Raw genomic sequence first — 12,230 nt, 5'->3', positions numbered from 1 at the left:
AGTCATTAATGTGCCTCCAGTGGGTGAAAAAGATGCCTCAGTGCAGCACCAGGATGCAAGCTTGGTTCCACTGGCCCCAGGCACATCGTGGGGCAGCTGCACTCTGTGACACCCCTTACACTCCTGTTCCTCCTGTTACTTGCACTGGAGCAGCTTGTGGGAAACCCCGCAGAGTGTATCAGCTTTCCAATGATATTTCACATTGGCAATGAAAGTTGCAACAGTCAGGATTTCATCTGGAGTGTAACTGAGAAAAAAGGAGGCCAGACTAGCAGGTTTCCCCCCCCTCCAAAAAAAGAGAAGAAAAGTAACTGAAATAATTGGCAGGGAAAAGAACTGACAAACAAGTTTGACAAGATTACGAAAGCACCCTCCCAACTCCTGTTCACTTCTTCGAGGCTTGTGATACTATGAAGTTTGCTTTGTGTAACTATGCAAAACACACACCTGCAAAGGCAGAAGGGGTATACAGTAACGTGTGTTACCATTTACCATTGGTGTTGATTTTTTTCCCATTAACCTCCTCTAGTTTATGTTCCAAAATGCAGTCAAATACCTTGACATGACAATTCAATATTTACCTGCCCAAAGTAAATAAGAGATCCCTAAAGACATACATTCAATATGTATTGAGTTTCTAATAAATCCTGTTTGCACATGGAAATACAGGACTTGCCAGGATGGATGATATTTCAAACCTATTTAGTCCAATATCCTGCCTTAGTAAACAGCATCAAGGTGCTTCAGAGGAAGGTAAAATAAAACCAGCAATAAATAGATGTATCGAATTATAATTCAGGTTGGAAGGGACTTCTGGAGGGCATCTGGCCCAAACCCCACTCAAAGCAAGACCCATTTGCAGCAGGTCAAACTTGCTGTTTGTACAGAGAACACGGAGGCAGGGCTTGGGATGTGATGGGGGAACAAGCCCTCACATGCTCTGGCATTCCCGTGTCCAGTTCAGCATGCTGTCAGGCATGCCAAGACGAGTGGCATGTGTAGGCCTGTAACATTCATACCTCCTCAAAGGATGCGTGAACTATGTAGGTGAGCGCTCCCACAGGATTTGCAACCGCTTCTAAGACTGCTTGTTAGAGCTCTCAAGCGCTTTTCTATGTTTGTTATAGTAAATAAAATCAAATGTCCAATTAAGTTGTTACTACTCAGAGTAGCAGTTTTAGTGGGCATTAGCAAGAGACACAGTCCTCTGGTACACGCTACCACAAATGGCCATCAGAAAAGGAGAGGCATCCTCTGTTACCAGATTTGCCTCTATTGCAAATATGTGCTAGCTAGCAATGACTTCTCCTTCAGCAACAGCATGTAATAGTTTGTAGTAAATACAACAGAATCCTATAACGGGGAATTGTAGAATTCTTTCCTCCTACAGCCTGTTTGAAAATTTTGTCCTTATCTCCTACCTCACATTATACAATTTGAACAACCTAATATCAAGACATTTACTTTAGAGAAAACCAGTGAAAACATTCCCAACAACTGTGCTTTATATGTACACAGATTCGTTCGTCAAGTCATGTGGCCTCCACTATTCCCATAAGTGTACTCAGGAAAGTCTGCTATAGTCCATTTGGGTTGAAATAGAAAACAAATAGATGGCTGCACTAGTCTTTAACTTTTGCCCGCAAAAGGCTTTTCACCTATGGGATGAATGAGCTTTTTGTGGGAATTTACTGTTAAAACACTAACGGGCACATTGTCAAAATCAAAACCTAACAATAGAAAGCCTCTTTTTGGTTAAGTCTACTATTTCATAGTGCTGCCTGCAAAAGCAAAACCAGTGTCTTTTGCCAGTGGGAGCTTTTTCTCAAGTCCCTAGGCTTTAGCTCAGGGCTGAAATTGGCATCTTATTATATATGACCTGTATTTCATGCAGGGTCTCCAGCAGGACCTTGGAATAACTCTAGTGATCAGTAATCGAGAAAATATTAATGGGTCTGCTGGTAACACAGTCAGGAGATGGTGGCTGTCACAGAAGAGGTGGTCACACAAAAGACAGCTGTGTGATACTGACGACCAGCACAAATGTGATAGCAGCAGAAGTGGCAGAGTGCGCCAGCACAGCATTCGTCCCACCTCACTGATGGACAGCTGAAAGTCTAGTGCCTCAGCCAACAGAGAAAGCAATGCAATGGGTATCTCCAGAGGAGAAGCCATCCCATCCTAAGACAGGGGCCTGGCCACCAGGCCTGGCCTGCTACTTAGATGCTGAACTTACCTCAGAAGAAATGTGTTTGCTATCCTTTAAGGAATTACTGATAACTATTCTTCCCATAAACTATGGGATCATCAGGTGGAGAAGATAAAGAAGCAGAAACAGTTGCAGTAACCAACTTCGGGTCAACTATCAGTCACCACCGAGTCCCTGAAAGCAGTATTATCCCAGGGTGCTTCAGCTTTAAGTATTTCCAGAAGTAGAAAAAAACCCAAGAGCCCTTGTTTAAGCATTTGTGCAGGCAGACTCATAAAGACCATGAAGCCCCAGTTTGGTCAAACATGTTTATGATCAGTTTGTTTAAAGAGCAGGTAGAGAGCAGAAACTATGGAAGGGAAGGAGCACCCGTTGTATTAGAGGAGACCAACACAGCACTGCATGTGTAAGAGCTAAGAAGTGCTATGACTGCTGTCTATAAATGCATCGGGGGCTACGCAGCAGGGATGAAGAAAGCTATTCACATTGAAGGACAGCACTGACACAAAACAAATAGGTATAAACCAGCCACAGTTATGCTGGAAATCACACAAGGATTTCTAACCATCAGTTAGAGCAGTGAAATATTTCCGAATAGTAATAGAGGGGAGCAAAACCACAATGATCTTAACTCTGGACCATGATATATTTGTGAATGGGATTAGAGATGATGTGATTATCCTCCATATTCAAGCACTAGTTTAATGATTAAGGAAGTCCCCTGCCTTCCTTCACTCCAGGTATTTAGCAGTTTACTGCCTAAATACAATAGGCTCATGATAATTTGCTTTTAGCCTATTCTAACACTCAGTCACCTACACAAGTTTTATCTCAACATTTAATATTTACGGAAAAATAAACTATGGTTGTATATTTAGATAAGAAAAAAACCCACACAGAGCCCATTCTTTCCTTTTTTCACAGTGTACTCTCATAATTTTCATGATTTAGCCATATTAAATGTTTAAGTTCCTGCAGAAACACTGATGTTATTCATACAAGTACAAACTACACAGAGATGTCACTATTTCTGTCCTTGCAAGCCTTTGTGTACAACCAGTGTTCCAAAAAGATGGAGCTGATTTTCTTTAAAAAATATCTTTAATTTATTCAGACTGTTTTATTATCCTCTTCTTTTTTTGTCCCCTAATCTTGTGTTTCAATTCACATGCAATGTTCTACTTTCTTTCCACCACCCCTCCATCCTTGTTGTCCAAATTCAAAATTGATGGAAAGAAAGTTAAGTCGTTTAGGGTTAAAAATAAAAACATTTTTCAAATGCCAAGGAAAGAGGAGGATTATTGCACTTTGAAGTTAATACCATGTCTTTTGTAGTTTTCCTGTTTGTTTGTTTTCATCTTCCCCTATTGTCAACAGTGCACTGGATTTTATAGGCAGTCTAACACAGAGCAGATGCTGATTAAAGGAAATGTGGTTTTCAGTGTGACATTTAAAAAAATATCACTTGCTCTAGTCTAAACGTTATCTTCCTAATGAGTTTTATTTTATTAACTGTTGTGTGAAAATACAATGAGCTTATATTTAATTGAAACAGAAGTTTTTACAGCTAACTTGATGGACTGTGACTAGGCAGTTAAGACTGACCAGAATACTCCTGCTGTCTGTCCTGAGGGCTGAAATATCAGGTGCGGATACACGTAGCATTCACTCCCGTGCATCTGCATGGCTGGACCAGAGCGACTGCTTTGGTTCCTGGCATGTGCCGATGCTCTCTCTGCTACTGCTCCCTTGTTCTCCGAATCTTCTACTCTTCCCTCCCTCCTGGCTCCATCAACATCCTTTAATAGAGGGCAGAGGCTGGCTATTTTTAGTTTAATGTAAATGAACCCTAATTCCAACCAGAGACATCACCTCAGCAGGCATTTCTAGGTACTTTTGTATGTACCGTAGGCCTTTATACCTTTCACATATACAGAACACATAAATTGCCCCAAATGCTGGTAGCCTAAACAGACGTTGCAAATGAAAGTCAAGAAGAGAAGAGCAAACTTACATGTGAAATAAAACTTAATAGCGGCAAAAGAAGATGATAACGCATGATGATTTTTATAACATTGTAGAACATGTCTGTTTACTTTGGCTTAAAATCCAAGTTAATTTTACCTGAGGTGCAGGTGGAAGATACAGGGGTATGTTTCATAACGCTTTAATTTTTGGAATAAGCTCCCAAAATACCACAGTGTTGGGCAGACTGTTCATTGTTACAAACTTCAAAAGAACTAGAGGAACAGGTCACTTCAGGCCCAATCCTGGAATGACTTAACTCAGTAAAACTGCTGCTGAATTTAAGATGACCATGATCTGATTCTCCCACCCGAAAAGGAGTGGCACTGTCCCAACCTTTCTATACTGAAACCTAATATGCTTTTCCCACTATGTCATTTAAATTGTACTGCGTGCAACAGGTAGTGACAAAGGGTTCTTTTCTTTAACACCATATCTCTAACAACATCTGCATTCATAAAACAATGAGCAAACACAGATGAAGTAATCCAGAGGTTAAATTACTGAATTTCTAAGTGTATCCATTGCTTCTGTTGGAAAACCAGGAAGCACAACCCCAACTTTACATATCATTTGCATCTCCAGTCAAGAGCATTTGCAATACTGCACACAGAATAATAAAAAGATATTCAAAACCCTTCTGACCTGTAAAATCCAAACCTCACTTCACCTGAGTTTCAAATTATTTATCTAGTTAAGCCGTCTTTTCATTGCACGATGGCAGTAACTCACGATTTTCATCATTACACAACGGATCGGGATGTCACAGATGGCTGACCAGGGGGGTGGAAGCATTCTGGTGAAATAGTATGCAAGATACTTTCACAATGAACATACAACAAATAACTGTTGACTACAAATTAGTATCGGGCTATCATACTAGCTAATTGGTTTCAGAATTCACTGCCTGGTAGAGATTATTAATGGAAAGTAACTGTTACTTTAAAAAAAAAAAAGTGCCAACAAACTCAGTTTTCATCTCCCTCTCACCCTGCCTTCCATAACATATCAGCTCATTTTCAAAGGAAAACTTCAAGAAACAGCAGGAAAATGATGGGAACGAGTATTGGGGTAGAGAATGCAATTCAGAAGAAGGCTGAAGGGGCCACACATTGCTCGAAGGTTAGGCAGACAAGATGGTAGAAGCTCACATAAAGATCTAACCACCAGGCTTGTTGTGGAGGGACAAAAGGTGCTAGAATCAGCCTCCCTTGCATGCCTGTATGAGGGCATTTGTAATTTCCCATTGCGGTGTTCCTTTCTCTTTAAGGTAAAACCCAAGCAGGCAGTGCACACACAATAGTGTGTGTGTTTTTTGGGAAGACCAGCCCAGAGCCTGACACCAGCATCCCTTGTCCAGAAATGAGATGGCCTTGAAGATTCAGATAAGCTGTCCTTGCACTGTCTCTAAGGATCCTCCCTCTTCATCCTATTCCCACAGAGTGCCAGCCTTCAAATCTCCAGCTCCGTAACTCTTGGTGCCACTGACCTTCCTCAAGGACCTTCCCCAGTGGGACTGCAGCCATAGCACTGCAGGGCAGACAGACAGACGTTTGGAAGGGACGGTGAGTAAACTCAGCAACGTCCATATCACCCATGCCTTAGGTTCTGTGAAAACAGTAACAGTGCCAAGCTAAGGATTCGCTGCTACAGACAACTCACTCAACATCTGACTTGAGTGTGGCCAAGGTAGCCAGCAGATGTAAAATCTTATAAGGTCTCTGAAATGTCCTTTTTGTAGCATTTTACGTGTCCTTCACACAGCGACTCCAAGTATTACACAAGAATCAATACAGATGGGTGAAGCAACGCTACAAGGCTTTCAGAAGATTTGATGTTAAGCATGTTTCCAAGTCATCTGCTTTCAGATTGCTTCACTATCACACAAATAAATATGCATTGTGACTGATCGATGAGGGAGAGGGGGAGGGCATGGCATAGATGTCCAGACAATGAAATTTCCAGTCACATTTTCATGTCATTGAAAAGAAAGACATACCTCACTTTTGACATACTGCTCATTTTGAAGCTGGGCTAGCTCGGGGTTCACCGCTCTGTAGTTGTTCCTAGTTGGATACTAGCACGTCCTATGCAGTCAAGCCTGGTTTAGACTTGCAGCTGTATATCAAAAGCAAAACAAATGCAGACTGGTTCTCATTAAGTTATTATCCATGCATCAACATACAACGAGCCATAGCAAGTTGTAATTCATACATGTTTTGCCACAGCTGGTGGTTTATGATCATCACAGGGCTTGGTCTCAACTTGTTCCATCTTCCTACAGAAAGCAGTTATAGCTTCTGTGAAGCGTATTTGTTTGCTTGACACCTTCTCTTTCTCCAGGTCCAAATATAATTACTACTAGCTTCTTCTCTATCCTTTGGGCTCCTTGGGATCTCACCTTCTCAACACTATTGTCAGAATTCTCCTTCTAATTGAAATCCCCGATAGGCATTTTAACAGCTAATGTACGTGATTACAACCAATCCAACTGCTGTCAAACATACAATTATAGGGAATCTAATTTTTCTTTGTCTGAGGTTTCCGTTATCTGAAATTCCCTGACGGGAACAGATGAGCACCACCAAAAATCAAAACCACACTGCACATTAACAGGATACTTCAATGTAATAGTCAAAGTTAAAGATACGAAAATAAATAAATAAATAAATCTAAATAAAATCTTAAAATCAAAGAGATAATAGCAGTTTCAGGGAGAAATCCTGCAGACCAGTCCATGAAGGCTGATCTCATTTAGTTTAAGTGTTTGCATAAGGAGAACAAAAGCCGCTAACCACAGAAAGCTAGCAGAAGACAGAAGCACCAACGGCCCAGGAGCCTCCCTAGGTTTTTAGCATGTACTAATGGCACAACATTTTCATAGCTTCTATCTGCACCACCAGAGGGACTAGGCTTTCTCTGTCTGGGAATTCTTTTTGTCAGAGGTCTTGCATCTTGCTAGAGAGGAAGGTGCTACAGAAGACATCCAGGAAACTGGCTGTGACACAGAAAAAGGTTAAGCAGTGTTCAATTAGACAAATGCTGAAGCACCGTGTTTCCTACAGTCCAGGGGAATAACATCCATATTCAAGATATTATTGCTTAGCATGTAAGGCAGGATTTCTAAATGTATATCCTACACAAGGGCTATTTAAATATCAGATCCAGGTAAGGTCTGGGTTGCAAATACAGTCTGCCCAGACTATGCCTAAGTCCCAGGTGCGTGATGATGCCTGCATTCCTCTTTCATATATCCCACCTCTCTCCAGACTTCCAGGGATGGAATATAGCACAAGAGCAGGCTGCTGCGGCAGTGTGCACCTTGCTACCCTGGAAGAACCTGGAGACAGCATGCTGGCGAACAAGGCTAGGGTAAAATATCTCAATAGACCTTGGTAAATGTGATTTCAGCAGCTTTATCCAACATAGTCACAAGGAGACCGTTTGGAGCAAAAGAATTGTATTATCAGGGCTATGGAGCCAGGCAGAAATTATTAACTTCAAGACAAGTCCTCCAGCCTGGATATTTCCCTGCAAGTAAGCTGTCATTTCCTAGACTCACCCCGACCCTGTATACATGGCCATATCCCTAGTTTATGTAAATACAGCTCTGTTGATGTCAGCAAAGCTGTGTCGACTTAGACCAGCTGAGGATAAGATCCAAGCTCTGTATGACATAAGTAGAGACAGACAGGAGGAGATAAAAGAAGGAAATACCCTCAACCACAAAACAATAAAAAAACCTGTAAATCCTTACAGTTCTTATCTGAGCTTGTAGCCAAATCGGATGGCATCACGCTGTATTTGGGATGTGAATTTGCAGGGAAAGCAGGCGCCATCCTTTTAAACCAGCTTTGTGCCCACAGTCTGTAACACAGCAACGTTGGGGAAAAGATGGAGTAAGACACTGATGGAACTGAAGGTTTATGTAAGTAGCATTTCTTCATAATTTCATTTCTTCATAAATTGCTCCTCAGTTATTACAGCACACTTCTCTGCAGACCCTGGTTCTAGCTGTACAAACACAGCACACTCTTTTAGCCTGGGATAATCACACATACACAATTCTTCCTTTGTGTGTGTGAGTCTCTAAAACTTTGGATACTGCAGGCTAATTCCGACCAAATTTGCCCAAAAGAATGGAGACTTGAATGTATTAGAGGACCACATGTAATGAATTCAAATAGATTTCAGGGAAAGGCGTAAATGGATAGAGGAAAGATACCAAATGAGTGCCTTGACCAAGGCAAAGACGGCAGCATTAGCGACTCACTGTTAGGTACCAGGGTCCGCAGAGGAGCTAACCACAGATTTCACAAGTTCATTGCTAAGATAATAATTTCTTAGGTTTTGTCCTCTTATCTACCATGGATATCTTTTCCTCACCTGCTTCACAGAAATGTGTAACATTTCAGAATTTTGGTAGCAGAGAGGAAAGAGGACTTCAAAGCCCAGCTCGTGTTCAGACTCATACTCAGCAGACAGACCTTATCTTTCTAACGCACCATCCCCAGACTGGTAGGTGTGAACAACCTCAAACTTTTAATTGTTTAAAATCTAGATACAACAGTCCAGACTGTGGATTTCTGCTGTAACCAAGCCAAATAGTTACAGAGTTTCTTAGCTTTTTCTATTGTGAAAATGGCAAAACTCATCACCTACTTAAACAAAAATAATTTTGATGTATTGTAGGACCATGGGATTGAATTTCAGCCGTACCTGAGACAAGACAGATGAAATGCTGTCATAAAAAAGTTTTGAGAAAACAGTGGAAATCTTCTCCTTCATTTATACTCTGTTTCAGGTGTGCACAACACTTCACAATATGGGATCCTTGTGCTTGTGCATGGGTTGGGATTCTCTCATGTTACAGCCACTCAGTTCTTGTTTTCTTATTAAAGATTAGTAACGGGGAAACGTTATATAAAATTCAGTGGTTGGATACGGAGTAAAGATTTCAGGCATGCTTCCTTCAACTCTACAATAAAAGAAAACAGGCAAAGGTATGCCACACTAACACACCCAAGTCCAAACCACTTCCCCAAGAACCAGACATCTCTCACAGTCTGATGTAACGGGCAGTAACATACCACAGTGATATAAACTGCAACAAGAAGGCTGAGAAGTAGCATTTATATTTCTTTAACACAGCTGAAGCACCAAAGAGCCTGTGATTGAAAGCAGGGCTAAGAATACAGTTTGCTTTCCTCAGAATTGATCTTGTTTCCTCAGTCCAGTTTCTGTGTAACACCTTGTGCTAATTTCTTCCTCACTCATGGATTATCACTATCAAGGTGATACAAAAGCTCTAACACAACTAAGTTTATTGTTTTCAATATTTTCATTTAAGCACTTTAACCAATATCTGCCAAGACAATTAAAGGGTCCAAATACTTTCAGAGAGGAATTGTTCCCTCAGAGTCGAGCTCTTTTTTTTATTATTTTTATTATTTATTTTGTATTTATTCCCCTATTTATTTTAAACACTAACAAAAAAAAGTTAACACCATTTCCCCAAATTCATACACTATTCTGATTCTTGTTTTAGAAAGGAAATGAAATTTGTCATGCTGCTATACATCATTTGCACTGCAGTACAATGTCCCATCTGTGTGTCAAGTACAAAACAAAAGCATTTTGTGAAAAATTGCTAAAGTAGTAATGATTTTTGTCCTCAACTCTTTGTTTTGCCTTTCAATAAAGAAGGCGACATGTGCCACAAATGATATATTATTGTTTAAGTACAACCCTAGTAACACAGTGCATAACCAAAACCATGTTTCACAGCAGAGAAACTATAGTTTACTGCCCCTATGGCTCTGATGAGAATATAATGTTCTACAGTTTATAAATGCTTTGAGGTCAACACATGATTTACTTCAGCTTGTTCATCCAATGAGCAGGAGGTCCAAAAATATATCAAGCTATTAGACAGCGCACTGGAAGCTTGGCGGAGGCTCCCAGTGATGGAAAGCATGCCATGGAAGCTTCTCTGTCAAATGGAGATGAGATAATTAGATCCAGGTAATACATTGGAGCCCCATCAGGGAACAGGACAGCAAACGTCATCTTTACGATTTTTTCTCATCCTCCCCAGCAATACTGGCCTGAGATAGTAAAGAGTGTGAAGGATTCATCAGTTCCCAGCAAAAGCACAGCAGCAGGATAATCAAGCTATCATCTCTCCATCATCCTCATTATCCAGAGACCTGGTGTACTGTATAAACAGCAAAACAACATCAACAGCAGATTGAGGAGCCGTGCTAGTTAGCTCCAGCTCCTCTTTTGTGTTCCAGGGTAACACCACACAACACAGATGGACTAGAATCTTCTAACATCCCCAAAAGCTTGAAAGACCCCATTGAAGTTACAAAAGGTCTCATGCAAAAGTGTCTTTCTACTAATTAGAGACCTGATCTTCAATCCTACAACTAAATATTCCCAAGCTGCTGGTAGATCACAACATGTCTGAATACTGGGGTAACATAGTGATTTTATGTAGTATGCTCAGCTAAAACCATAACACCCTGGTCCTTTCTCTCACACACACATTGCTATCCATACATTTTTGAAGGACCCACTAGCTGGAACTTGAAAGTGGAGAGTTGCTACAGTGCATAAGAGTAGCACTCACTTTGCACGAGAAAGGTAATTGTAAAATACCCATCCACATGTTAGCGCAAATTAATGTGTTTCAGACTCAAATTAAAAACTTAGAAGCAGCTTATGCTTTCCTTAGACACACATCCACCCCTGAGAAAGAATTTAGAGATATTGTGGTCAGAAATCAAAATAACTTTGAATACAGTCAGTTTATTCTAAAAAGGTCACCTTTTCCACATTCCAGATTGTTATGGTTGTAGAAAAGGCAACAGGATAGTTTAAAACATGACTGATTCCATGTTAAAAGAATATGGTCTTATATGTGCATATTGATTATTACTAACACCTGACTTTATTGATATCATTATAGAAAAATATACTCACATTACATACAGTAAAATTATTTCCCCCAAAACATATAGATTACTTATGTTCTGTTTCTTTTCCTGGTAACTGACATTTAGAAAAATCTTTCTTGTCCCCTCCACTTTCTTTCATTCACACATTGCACACAGGTAAAGAAAGGAGGTTACAGGGGAGGAAAGGACAGAGATTCTGTTACACCAGCTACAGAAGCTCTCTGAAGCTTCACTGATAACAGTGGCACAGTCCCTCACTGGAGAAACTGATGGACTAACTTCATGTGCTTTATCCAGATATGCACTAACTTCCTTTAAATTCCTGAATATGTGGGCTGCCAACACACCAGGAGAGGAAAATGAGAGGTGGCTCTTGCATGCTGGGAATGGATTAACTCCATTTCACACTTCAGTCTTAAGCAATCTTAAAATATGAAGCCATGAAAATCCAGGATCACCATGATGTGCATGGCTTAATCATGTAGAATTTGCAATGAAATTTCTAATGAAACTGTTGAAATAGATATGATTGAGATCCATGCCTCAGAAAACATTTACTGCCATGGCACATACCCATCACCGCTTTTAGTTCTTTTCTGAGAAAATATGAACAAAACCTTAAGGAAAAGAAATCCAGAGCACTGCAAGCATGAAGGAAGTTCTAAAGAGAATCACAAAACTCAGAAGTCAGACAGCACTACCTCTAAGAAAAGCAAGCTGAATAAAACATTCTGAAAGTAGAATGTGGGAGAAAAAATGTATTTTCTCCAGTTGCCATCAAAGTAAAATTGATTTTTCTGTTCTCCCCCTTACAGGAATGACAGTGAGTATCTTCATGGAGGTCCAGGAACCTAAGAGAACAGTTGTGGCAACCATCTTTGATGTGACCAAAGGTAAGCAAATTAAAGCTACTGAAAACAGTAAAAGAGGAAAAATTCATGTCTAGCAGAGAAAGTACTAAGATTAAAAATGAAAAAGCAGAGGTAGGCTAGATAAAAATCAATATGACTTTTCCCAAGGTGTTCTTTTATAAA

Source organism: Falco biarmicus, chromosome 3 (assembly GCF_023638135.1).
Source record: "Falco biarmicus isolate bFalBia1 chromosome 3, bFalBia1.pri, whole genome shotgun sequence".
Lineage (NCBI taxonomy): Eukaryota > Metazoa > Chordata > Aves > Falconiformes > Falconidae > Falco > Falco biarmicus.
Note: the sequence above shows the minus strand (reverse complement) of the source record.